At 41.5% G+C, this 13,507-nt stretch overlaps 1 protein-coding gene across 1 annotated transcript in view; it reads right to left on the bottom strand.

The window, feature by feature from the left end:
- Positions 1–10,234, bottom strand: part of cuedc1b (CUE domain containing 1b) — a 37,295-nt gene extending 27,061 nt beyond the window's left edge. The window contains exon 1 of the mRNA XM_030066773.1: positions 10,040–10,234. The gene's annotated coding sequence lies outside the window, so the exon portion shown is untranslated. The remainder of the gene's footprint in view (positions 1–10,039) is intronic.
- Between the last annotated feature and the right edge of the window lie 3,273 nt (positions 10,235–13,507).

The following is a 13,507-nucleotide window of genomic DNA, read 5'->3' as shown; positions in this document are numbered from 1 at the left end:
TTCACAGACTAGTTGGCTTTCTAACTGTATTGACTGAAGCAACACGTTCCCTCTCCATCTCTGGGGGTTTCAAAATACATTCTGGGAAACAGTTTTATTAACAATCCTACTGAGGTTCTGGGCAAGATGCACCCAAAAGTGCTACAACTGCTCAGAGAATTCATTGGTCTGTTGTCCATTTGCTAAAGCAGTCTATATAAACCCTCGCCCAAACATTAAAGGGATAGTTCGCCCATTCTGAAAAATTTGATATTATTTCACTTCCCCCTTCCCAGCAGTTCTGTAAAACAGCAGTGATGCTATCTTCCTCTCATTGTCACTGAGTGCTGGATACTGGCTAGATGCTCCAAATGCTAACTGTTAGCCTCCTGCCACTGGTGGATTTCCCCCCAGCTAACATTCTTAAAAATAATGACCAAAATAACCACCATCACTCAAGTTATTAAATAAACAACATTTTATGATGAGTAGCAGCATTTTTTTTTTACAGTCTGCAATGGCAGAAAAAATGTTGTTTTTTTTTTTTTAATTTTTCATAATGGGTGAACTTTCCCTTTAACACTAAGCTTAACCATGTTGAACTCTGCTATGATTTGTTATAGTGTAGACGGGGAAGAATAAAGAAATGTGGGCACAAATTATCTTCTGGAACGCAGCGAGTATCATAGACTGATGACCGACAACAGGGGAGGGAGTCAGACAGGGAACTACTCCTTTAACTGGAATGGTTTGAAGTGCATGCCCTCAATCAATCAGATTTTAATGAGCTTCCACTTAGGCTTATTGTTTAGTGTACTCTATGTGGGCAAACCAACAACCATTATTAGGCCACTATCTTTTCATAACACTGAGCTGCATATCAGGGAAGCAGATGATGAATGGAATCCCTTCTCAAGAATGAAATCTGATAATCCCCAAAGGAAACAATTAGGCCTACGATCCATTGATTTGCGCCATATGGGAGGCTCTAAATCACAGAACAGGAACCAGGAATGAGGAGGTCACATAACAGGAAGGCCGACTTCCTCAACAAAAGCAAAACAGAGACCAGGAGTTTTGACTGAAACTCCCTCACTGTAGATCCCTTTGCAAAAGTATTTGGCATCAAACTGAACACTACGGCCTTGATTACATTAGAGAAAGAATCTCACCCATATTTACTTTTTTTACTGCCTAAATGAAATTAAATCCAGACAGCAGATATGAAACAGTGTTAATTCCATCAAGATGATGAGGAAAATGTTCGTCAACAATCTTTATTTCCATGACGAAGACGAGACGAGACAAGCTAAAAACAGATCATAGATGATGGCAACTATGACGACATATATGTTTGGTTTTTGTTGACAAAACAAGATGGGACAAAAATGTTATTAGTCGACTGTCAGACTCAAAATACAACCTTGCAGTGTGCTGCCCTGTCACTGGTTGAAGTTCAGTGTGCCACCCTGTCATTGGTTGAATTGGCTGAATGTGGGTGGAGCCAGAGCCACACAGCCACACAGAGCTCGCTGTGATTCAAACACTCAAATCAAGAAAAACAGAACAGATCTACAGTTCAGACTGAAGTGCATCTAAAATCATCTCTGTGCTTGATGAAAAGTCACTGTTGCTTTCACTTTAAAAATCACAAAAATGCATTTGACTAAAAATGAGACTAAAACTTCCATAGATTTCGTTGACTAAAACTAGACTACAAATAATAATAATTCAGATGACTAAAATGTGACTAAAACTAATATGCATTTTAGTTAAAAGACTAATCCAAATCAGCTGCCAAAATTAACACTAATATGAAAAAAACAAGAATTTTCTAGGATGATTAAACCTTTATGAGAACCAAATGTAGTCCATTTCACAGAACAGAGTCAGAAAGACTCAGCACAACACCACAAATCTAAAATCAATAATAAAATGGGACCACAGAAACGAAAATGTACTATTGTCAGACAGGGAGAAGTAGTAACTACCATGAACAGCCACTGTCACCAGGAGCAGATGAAAAGGCGTTCCTGATAAAAAGGCAAGTATTCGACTCACTGAGGTGTCATGATTTACACCTTGTTCATAATGTAGGCTTCCTCTAGCGCCAAGCACAACACGCTGGCAGCAGCACGGCGGGAGTGACAAGGGAGGGGAGCCGAGAGCCTGTGATTGCAAGATATTTTAACTAATCACACACACAATCTGTCATGTCTGGCTCGAGCATGAGACTGGGCTTTTAGCAGGCGGTGGAGAAAACTTGGAAATACGCAGACGGGTCGCAGTAGATAGGATAGGAAGGCTTTTAGTCATGCTTTAAGTAAATGGGCAAGGACTTTCCAGATGTACCATTAAGAACTGAGGCAATTACCCGAAGCAGCAATATCCTAACGCATTAGCCTAATTGTAAAAAGTCATCTGTACATTATGCTGCCTGCTAGCCAAAATGCTGCCTGTTTGACTGTGATATGTTAATCAGACTGTGGTGTGCAGCAGCAAAGCAGAGGGAATTGCACTATTTGGGCCCTCACATCCACACTAACTAATGTTTTGTGAATGTGAAGCTGTTTACTACTGCTCTTCCTCCAGCTGATGTGGTTGAAAAATCCAACATGAGGGCCAGATCAGTGATGGTTCTCTTCCACACTTTCCTTGTGCAATATCTTCTATGAAAAAACTCAAAATGAACTCAAAATCTGCCGCAATGAGTGGGTTTACTGCACCACCTTATTACATTAATCTGAATACGATAACTTGAGCTGGTCCATGGAGACGCCACCTCAAAGTTTGTATTGTGCTTGCCTTTGCCTCGACAGAGAGAGACCTTCAGAGTAATGAAGTAAAAACAAGCAACAACAGCATCTGACAGCAGCAGCAATCAGCATGGATGTGTATAATGTTTAAGACCCAGTGAAATGGACTCTTACTTTCTTGATTTGATGAATTTCCTGTTGAAAGAGGATTTTTGGGCAGGACATGGTGCAGGGAAGGCTCATTCACAAGTGCAAACCAATAGGACTTCAGTTTGGGAGAAACACAGTTTTATTTGAAGAGATGAGGTGGAAGAGAGAGGATGTTATTGGTTGAAATCTTAATTTACACCCAATAGTGCAAGATGATGTCACCACTTAAGATACTGTTTTACAGGGAGTGGGGGTCATGTGAGGTCATTTCATAGGGCCTTTAAGTACTTGGGTGTTGGATTTCCTGCTGCAAATCAGTTGTGATAAACTTATCCTTAAAAAAAACTGGAGGCGTGCTTTCCCAGGCAGACATCAGGTACAGTAAAGATCTGCAAGTTCCACCTTCCAGGCCTCAAATGCCTTTAAAATGAGGGTCACCTGCCACATGGGACGCTACCTTTTTGAGACAATAACACTTGAATGTCTCGGTTATATATAGTCTTTGCCTGTTCTCAAACTTTGTCCCTGCCTGCCACCATGCACTGAACTCTGGCTGTCGGCCAATCAAATCAGAGCAAAACAATGTGTGTATCAAACAGGCTCCTGACTGGCTGGCCTGTCCCACCTCTCTACACCCACAGCGAGTGTTTCAAACTCCAGGATGGTTAACTAGACGAACGCAAGCCGGCGATTAACACCAACCATTCAAAATGCTTTCTTGCTGATTGAATTATGTTGCGCCTCACACATATTTCTATATTTTACACCAACTTTTAACTTTCCGAGACTGGCTCTGCTCCAGAGGAGGGTCAGCTAGCCTTGACTCAGGGGTCACTGCACTCTGCAGCTCGTCTGTGTGGAAAGTTCATTAGTCCAAAGCTGAAACAGAAGTTAGTTCAGGGCTAAAGCAGCATGTAACCCCTGGCTTAGTGCTGAAAACGGACACACTAACAGCACTGAAATATTCTGCAGGCTGACCCCAAGCAATTACAGTAGTCATTTGTTACCAATAAGAGAAATAATTTAAAAGAAAACTTATGCTGACAACACATAATCCACAGCCCTATGAAATTAGTTTTCATTTTTTCCAGATTCCAGTTTACTTTTGCCCAAATTCTCTGTTTCCCATTTTAATTTTTCTGAATTCTGTGTATTTTTTTAGATTAAAGCCCATTTTGTCATCAGAACATTTTCAACAATTCAAGGAGAAAACATCCAAAATTTAAGGAATATCAATGAACTTGTAACACAACATTGCACTATTTTTGTTAATCAAGGAAAGTGATGAAGTTGAAGTGATGAGCTCTTCTTGCTAGAATGCTGTCTCTCTCCGTGTGTGTGTGTGTGTGTGTGTGGAAGAGGGGCTGAGCCCTGCCCTCAATAGCTGGCATTCCACTGTTGCGCCAAACGCCATGGCTAGTTGCTTTTCCATTCTCACTTCCGGTCTTTGATGGTTCCTCAGTGGGGCTGTCGGGGCCAGTTTCCAGGTGTTAATGGCCCACCAAATACCTATGGAGCGAGACAGGGCTACCCAAGGTGGAGTTAAGGGTCATAAGTGGGGAGACGGTGCAGCTGTCAGTGTAGCAGCTCGCTTTTGTAGTAGAAATATAACAGAAAAGAAAAATGGAGAACAAGCAGCAGTCCTGGTCTGACAAGGGCATTAGGGCTCTGCTCACTATCTGGACAGAGGACTATCTGAGGCTCAGTACAAGGCAGTTAAAGCACACGACGCAAAGTGGCGTCCAAAAGGAAAAAACCCCATGGCACGTAGTTCTGCAGGAGTTAGTCGGTGCTGGGTGTTCAGACTTTAACCACTCGCTTCCTACTTCCCATTTGCTGCATGGACGGGACGAGACTGCGGGGTGATCGGCACGACAGTAGAAACACCAATCGTTTTTTTTCTCAAAGCTTGAGGCCGAGGGCAATTAAACGATGGCGAATGTGGACATCATTCCCGCAAGGTCCCTCAAGAAAGACTGCTGGTGAAAGTCAAGAAAGACAGCAGCCGGATGAAAGAAGCTGCAGCAGCGTACATGTAAATGACCAAACACCAAAACACAGTACAGCCACACAATTTTCTTTCTGTTCATTCAGCTTAGGCGCTGTGATATTTCAAGATTTAAAGTTGATTCCGTTTCCTCATCAAATTCCACGACTCCGTGTCCGTGTTTTCTGCATCGTGGAAATCATAGGGCCCTAACAATCTTCCTGCACTGACCTGGTTTTGAGAAGAGGCAGAGAAACAAGGAAGGGAAAAGAAAGTGAGAGCAAGAGAGAGAGAGAAATGGGCTGGGTGGGGCAGGGGGCGCTTCACCGTCTCCAGAGTTAAACATAAAGTGTCATTCTGCTGCGTCCGTCTGAACACATGCTAGAAAACTAATAATGATATGACTGGAGCAGGCCCTGCTGAGCCATCTGCTGCATGGAGGGAATAGACTGGTGAGCGCTGCAGAATCAAAACCAAGTCCACACATTAAAGGGATACGTCACCCATTCTGAAAAATTCGTTTTCCCTTCCCCCCCTCACTGTTACGCACGACAGTAGTGGTGCTATCTTCCTCTCATTGTTACTCAGTGCTGGATACTGGATACTCAACAAACTCAAACTTTGCGTATTTAACAATTTGAGTGGATTAAGGCAGTTATTTTTAAGAATACTGGCTGAGGGGGAAGTCCACCTCAATGGCAGGAGGCTAACAGTGAGCATTAGGAGCATCCAGCCAGTATCCAGCACTCAGTAACAGGAAGATAACACATAACAGGGGTAGTGAAATGTCATCTTTTTTTTTTCCAAAACGGTTGGATTATCCTTTTAAATACACACAATTCACAGATCTCATTTCACACATCAAAGAAAACTGTTCAAAATCCCAGCTACTCTTTCTGGTGCTTTAACAAAGAGCAGTATGTGGTTTAGGTGGACCACATGGCTGATACTCCATTAATAGCTGAGAATTAAAAAAAAAAAAAAAAAAAAAAAAAACAGCTGTCAATCCAGAATTAAATTTTGGACTTGTGTTTAAGCTACAGCAATCTAGAATTTCAATGACTAGCCTCCCTTAGGGCACCTTCCTACCATGGTTACAGAGCTTGATTGAAAGGGGTGATTGATGCACAGCGTGTAGTGGCCAAAGCCCTATAGACGATGCAGAGGCAGCATGAAAACAAAGATCTGCCGCTGACCAATATCCCTATTCAGTCTTGGATAAATACACACAAGAGACTTCTGGGACAGGGGAGAGGGTTGCACTGGTGATTGGCGGTGATAGGGAGTGTCCAGATGGGCCTCACTCTGGCCGTCTGCCTTTTCCCAGCATACCCTGAAAGAGGGGGGAGGGGCGGGGGGTGCAAGCAGCAGGTCAGCAGCCATATGCAAGCTGGAAAACCTGCAGAAGGAGGAAGGAGGGAGTGGCACCACCTGGCAGGGGCAAGTGTCGGTCAGGAGTCCTCATGTCGCCTTCATCATTAGTACACACACAGGCTACAGCAATAGAATCAGACTTATGCTGATTTAATACATCTCATAATGAGCAGCACAGCCAAGCATGGATGCCTTACTGAAATGTCTCTTACTGGTGTCAGAAATTTACTTTTTCTCACCCACCAAGGACTGGTACATTACAGCTATTTACCTTATAAAGCTGAAAAATTCATTGCAATATTTTGAAACTGAAACTGCAAATTTTTTGAAAAGTTTGAAAGTATTGTGTTGCTACAGAGATGTCCTGACTTACAACTCATTGTTTTGTCTGTGGACAAAAATGAATATAATGAAATTATGAATCACTGATAATCACAATATTGAGACTGCACTGCTGGAAGTGATTAACAATTTGGTTTTAGCTGCTGACGCAAGGGAATCGCCGGCTAGAGGTCAGGTCAGTACTCTAATTTATACCACTAAAAATTTTAGTTTTCTTGATTGTCTTAAATACTGCGCTGGCATCTCTGGCACCAGTTCTCTAGTTTTATTCCAGTTTAAAAGATGGGACTTGAAGTGTTGAAGTCAGATCATTGTGTGTTGTGGAGTTCCTTGGGGATGTTTTCTCAAACATATCAGATTCGATGCAGATGATACACAGCTGTATCCATCTGTCAGTCTCACTAAAATAAAATCGACATTCAATGCCTGCTGTCAAGACTTTCAAAACAAGATGTCTCAAATCTTTTTGTCATTAAATCCTGACATATCTACACATTTATATAACGCAATGCCAAACATGCTACATTGTGCAGTTACAATTGCACAGGTTATAAAAATCCTGTTGTAAATTTTGACAGAAACCAAAGTCTGGGCAAGTTATGCTGTCTTCCTTCCTCTGACATAAACGACTTGCAAAAATTGGAACATATTTATTTGCAAAGAACTGGACACTATCATAAATGCTTTGATCTCAGCAAAGTCCTGCTAAAAAACACATCTTAATGACTCCCAAGGACCAAAGACACCAAAATCAAGAACACTCCTGTTTTAGTTTCACTCCATCGGCTCCCTGTAAAATTTAGGATTGATTTTAATCGTTATTAATCACTTTTTAAAGCACAATGGACTTGTTTTTTGCTTATGTTGCTGAGCTTTTGATGCCATATGAGCCAACACACAGCCAGAGATCCCCAGATAAGACCTGTTTTTGCTGCTCTGGGATTGCTTTAAAGTAACTGTATTGCTTTTAATTTATTTGTCATGACGTGTGTTTTTGTGCCATTAAACTTTTTATTCTGCAGTTATGTCATTAGTAGCTCTACATTTTTTATCTCGTCTTGTAAAAAACATTCTAACCTTGCTGCTCTTGAGTTACTGCTGTTACAAAAAATATTATGATGTAAGAGAAAACTATGGATTAGGCTTTGCCTGTTATTCACACTCAATTGCTGAGCCTCGGCTGGCCTATTTTGGACAAAATTTAGGGAAATGATGAATTTTGACACTGGGTTGGGGTGCAGGTAGAGTTACTATCAACCTGATTGGGCCACCACAGCACAGAGGACACCGCTGGGTAGGTCTATATTATATCAATACTGAGATATGAGCCCTGATATTGTCTGGGATTCTGACATTGTAATATCACAATATGGCATAAGTGTTGTCTTTTCCTGGTTTTAAAGGCTGCATTACAATAAAGGAAGGCAATTTTCTGAACTTTTTCAACTATTTTAGCTGGCCTCAAGCTGCCAGAACAAAAACCATTCATGTTCCCACTGTTCCGATTGCCCTGCGGTCCCATACTGTCAATGCATGTGAGTGTGAAGTAGGAAACGAGAGCTTAAAGTCTGCACACCCGGCAGCAACTAGGCCTAACTCCTGCAGAGCTACGTACCACAGTATTTTTTTTCCTTTGGTCGCCACTTTGTGCATTGTGTGCTTTAACTGCCTTGTACTGACACCTCAGTTTCTTCAGTTTTGGCAGACTTGTCCTGTTGTGTGTTGGATATATATACGCCCTCATTTCGGCAAACACCGTCGATTTGATGCTGGGCATTCTCCTCTGTCCAGATAGTGAGCAGAGCCCTAATGTCTTCATTTGACCAGGACTGCTACTTGTTGAGGAGCCGTCAAAGCCTGAAGTGACAATGGAAATGCAACTGCCCTTGGTACGCACTAGCATGTCTGTGTTTGGTGCGACAGTGGAAAGCCAGTGACTGATGTCCAGTACCCACAACTAGAGAGCAGACAGAACCACATATTTTCATCCAAACTGAACCCGAGCCTGAGATTTGCTTGTCCTCCATCATTAGGTTACAATTACCACCTGAATTAGCCTACGTGTTGCGTTCAGCGCCTTCATGTAAACTCCAGCACTATACAGGAAGTTGCCCAGAACAGACATCCCCCTAGCTGTTATGTAGGTCAATTTTTTATTCTCACTAGTTTCACTAAAATAACGCGACATGACCCAAACCTGAACATAATTCCCAATTTTTTGTCTGCGACACATGACGGGTCGAGGCAGGTATCCACACTCTATCCACAACATGAAACTAAACGGCTCAGCACAGCGCCACCTACAGGCCAAAGGGTGCAAAAGCTTCAAGCAGCAAAGTCAACAACAGCACAACATACACAGAAAAACAAACATGTACTAATCGAGGGGAGGTCACGGTCACAGTCGACTTTCAGCTTCCAACATGACTGTGTACTTTAGCTATTTACTGCTGTCGGGCAGGTCGGCACCAACCGCTAGCTTTTACACAGTCGTGTTGTTAGGTCCTGATCTCTTCCACAGAGTCCATTTAAAAAAAAATCTGACAGTTTCATGATCAATGACCTGTCCGCAAATGACATGATGTAAGAGCTGTGGGCTATCACTGTGGTTTTCTGGTAAATTCAACACAAGCAATCGAAACAAACAAGCTTACTTGATTGCAAGCTCAGGGATAGACTAAGGTACTTTACTAAGTTACCATCAACCACAGCGTTGTGTCGTTGGCAGAGGGAACTCGAAAACATGACATTTTATCAACAAAACGTACTGCTTGGTGGTTCTGATGTATGCCGAATATGAGAATGGACCCTAACCTTTCACATTATATCTAGGCAATGTTTTTAGTTCTACCAGGTGTGTAAATTTGCGAGGTCACACTTCAGTGTCGCATTTTCAATGGAGTCTGGCATGGGGAGACGGCACGCACTGGGGCTAGGTCGCTGCTAACTAGCTAGTACGGCTACTCCTAAGCTACTGGCTGTGAAGTGTCAAAATATTGATTTAAAACTGAATTAAATGCCATTCAAACCCCGTTCAACCCGAATTTTACGGTGCGGTAGCCGCGACCTTTCGTCAAACAAGCTTTGTCCGGTTTATGCTAACTAATGTTAGGTTAATATGGGAATATATTCCCAGATAAAGACAAACAAGGTTCTCCAGACAGCGAATTGTCAAGCAGCGGGCCTCGGTCACTGATTCCAAATAGCTGCATTTAAACGGAAAACATGGAAACATCTTCGAGGTTCAAGGAAAAAAATGTGACCTATTTCAAGCTAAATTGAGGGTAAAAATGTGCACACTGCCGCACTTTCCCCCGTCGCCGTGTCGCTGTTTACAAAGAGGAGTTTCCAGGCTTAAACCCCCCCCAGCCAAATCAAGTCAGGCTGGGATATTTTCCACACACGTCCGTCCAGGCTGGAAAACAATGGAGTCATGTTGGGGTTTACTTACTGACAGATGAGCCGGAGGTGCAACGGGGCAGATAAAAATCCACAGCGAGCCGAGGAGTGGAGCAGGAGCACGGCTGAGCTCAGAGCCGCTGGCCTCTCTCATGGTAATGGGAGCCAGGAGGAGACTGTCCCCTCTGATGTGATCATAGCAGCGGCTCTGCCATGGAAGTCCAACCAGTGGGTTACGCTGCACACCGCGGTCAAGGCAGCCTTAACACACAGCCGCATTTCCGGCGCGACCTTCAAAATAAAACCCTTCTCGCAAACGCACCGGCTGAATGAATTCTGATCGGAAAACATATTGTGCAATGTCGTTTAATAAAAATTTGAGGTTCGTCTCTGCTCTTTTTATCTTCAGTAAATCCCCGTAGTTGACTGTTAATGAACTGCTACTGTGTTTTCGCACTCCCATGTGTATATGTATATGTCTGTATCTGCCTATGGATATGTATGTGGACGTGTGTGTGTGTGTGTGTGTGTGTATGTATAAAAATAAGATTTGAATGAGGAATGAATAATGATGATCTTTGTACCATTCCAGGGGAGGGGGGCGGGAGAGTATTTTTTGTATATCATTTTATTTATTTTTATTTTTGTCTCTCTGCATTTCCCTCTTCTTTTTATTATTTTTTCCTGATGTTGTACTTTTTCCTCTTGGTAACAACATTGTACAGACTAAATAAATGTTTAAAAAATAAATAAATAAAACCCTTAACATTTAATCTGAGATTAATGTCAGCATGTTGAGGGGAAAACTGGGTGTGTCAATTTGACTGAGATCAGCCTTTATTTGTCAAAATGTCTTGATCGACCCAGTCAGTGAAGGGGACTCAGTATTTAACTGAGACTTGGCTTTAAAATGAGGTTTTAGGTCAGTTCAGATTTTTGAAATCCCATCATCACTGAGTCATGTTACATTGCCCTGTTTACCCAGCAGGCTGTTAGCACTGTCATAAATGCATAAATTAAATTATAAATTCAGTTTACGATAATGCAGCTGATAAGGATTAACAGCAGCTGCAAAACTACAAAACCACAAAATGAAGGCTTTTTTTTTTTTTTTTTTTTTTATACCATTTAAAGATGCAGCAATAATTTGCTGAGTTAACCTGGAATGTTTCTACACGAGAAAATGGCCTTAACTCATCAACTGCATTTCCCATCCTCACCAAACATCAGTACTTACATCAAAAAGTGATTGCAAACTTGCAAAAAATTGCACTGTTTGGCCAGATGGTGACGCTATAACAGCTAATGTTACTTGTTACCTTTAACTTTTAAACTGTAAATCCTATTCTGCAGGTCCACATAGATCTGACTATCTCTGAAAGGTCATTAGTGGCAAAGGATACAGCAAATGTAATATAATATATAATATATGTAATATTATATTATATATATAATATAATATAATATTACATATGGAGAGTGTTTGACAAACAGTTTACAGTTTGACACTGGAACAAACCAAGCTGGCATTTATGAATGACGAAAGTGTGGACTACAGCCTTAAAGGCATAGTTCACACAGTTTTGAATTCTTTAAAAAATATTATTTCACTTACTCCCTTGCTGTGATGTAGGACAGTAGTGGTACTACCATCCTCTATTTTGATAGAACTGCCTATTTATTGATGGATGCAAACTATATTAGGGTTTATAAAATATTCGATATACAAATTTTCTTAAACATTACGATAGATGTCCTCACTTTTATCCAGTGACAAACGTTTAGGGCTTTAATTTTGAAGTCAAAATTGTCTTAATTCCGGTCTGATCGTGCATCAGTGCGTCGGCTTGAGGCAGCATCAAAGGCCTCCACTGAACAGCCGTGCAGCAGATGAATGAAATACACCAAGACATGTGACATCACTGTCGTCAACCGGATGGAAAATTAAAAAGAAAAAAAGAAAAAGAAAAGAAAAAAACATGTAGGTCTATTTTAATCTGCGGCAGCTGATATTAAAGTTGGAGTTTTTATTTTCCTCTGACATAAATATGATGTTCAGCGAGGAGGGGGTCCATGTCAGTCACAATAAAAGTTATAAAATAGGAACAAAAAAAGCAGCAATAAATGGATGACTGTGACTTTGCTCTTTTTGAAACAAAAATACATATTTTTAATCCACATGCCACCAAATTCTGTATTTATGGCTTTCTGGAACATTATGTCTATGGTGGTGAATTGTTGACTGGCTCTATACATGTTTATAATGGTTCCACAATCTCATAATGCAATTCCTGATATCTCTACGTATAGATAAATACTGATATGATGCTGATATTTGGAGAGCCTTGCAACATAAATTTGGATTTTCCTAAAATATAACAGATTTTCGAGAAAAACGAGTATGAATTCTTGATGCATCAAGGAATTAAATGTCAATACCATGCATGTGTTTTGAAGGTGGACGGTAAATTGACATATAAATCTTAGTTAATGGTGTCACTATCATAACTCATGTCAGGCATCAGGTGTGAAAGGCTTTTTTCATGTAAATTATGTATTTCAAATAAAAGAGGTACATTTGAAGATATTGAATAGACATTATGAACATGTTCTGAATCCGTCATGTGTTGTATCCTGCTGTAAGACTGTCTGAGCTCATTTCAGTCTTGGAAAGATGTACAGGATTATTCTCCAAACAGAGCAGGACATGTCACAGAAAACAGCGGCAAAAACAAGGTAGAACTTACTTTGTATGTTTTTTATTTGATGGTTAATTGTGCGATTTGATTATGTACATTTCACTTTAACAAATATCGTTAAACCTGTCTTTTCGGAATTTAGGGTTAATACACTTTTATAATAAAGTTTTTGTTGAAATCACATTTATAAACATATATATATATGGATAGAAGTATTGGGCCACACCTCTTAATCACTGAATTCAAGTGTTTCATTCAGTCCCGTTGCCACAGGTGTAGGCCTATACACTCCAGCAGCTAGCCATGAAGTCTGCTTTTTCAAACATTAGTGAAAGAACGGCTCGTTCTAAAGAGCTCACTGAGTTCCAGCATGGTGCTGTAATAGTAATGTAATAGGATGCCACCACTGCAACAAGTCAGCTGGTGAAGTTTCTTCCCTCCTAGATATTCCACCATCAGCTGGAAGTGGGATTATTGCAAAGTGGAAGCGTTTAGGAACCACAGCGACTCAGCCACCAGGGGGCAGCACCACGCAAAGTTACAGAGCGGGGTCACCGAGCGCCGAGGCTCATAGTGCGTAAAAGTGGCTGATGCTCTGCTGCCTCAGTAACTGCAGAGCTCGAAACCTCCTCTGGCATCAACATCAGCACAGAAACTGAGCGCCGGGAGCTTCATGGCCGAGCGGCCGCACGCAAGCCTCACATCACCGAACACAACGCCAAGCATTGGATGGAGCGGTGTAAAGCACGCTGCCACCGGACTCTGGAGCGGTGGAAATGTGTTCTGTGGAGCGACCAATCAGGCCTCTCTATGTGGCAGTC

This window comes from Myripristis murdjan, chromosome 13 (assembly GCF_902150065.1).
Source record: "Myripristis murdjan chromosome 13, fMyrMur1.1, whole genome shotgun sequence".
Lineage (NCBI taxonomy): Eukaryota > Metazoa > Chordata > Actinopteri > Holocentriformes > Holocentridae > Myripristis > Myripristis murdjan.
The sequence above is the reverse complement of the archived record's forward strand: the minus strand, read 5'-3'. Positions and strand labels throughout refer to the sequence as shown.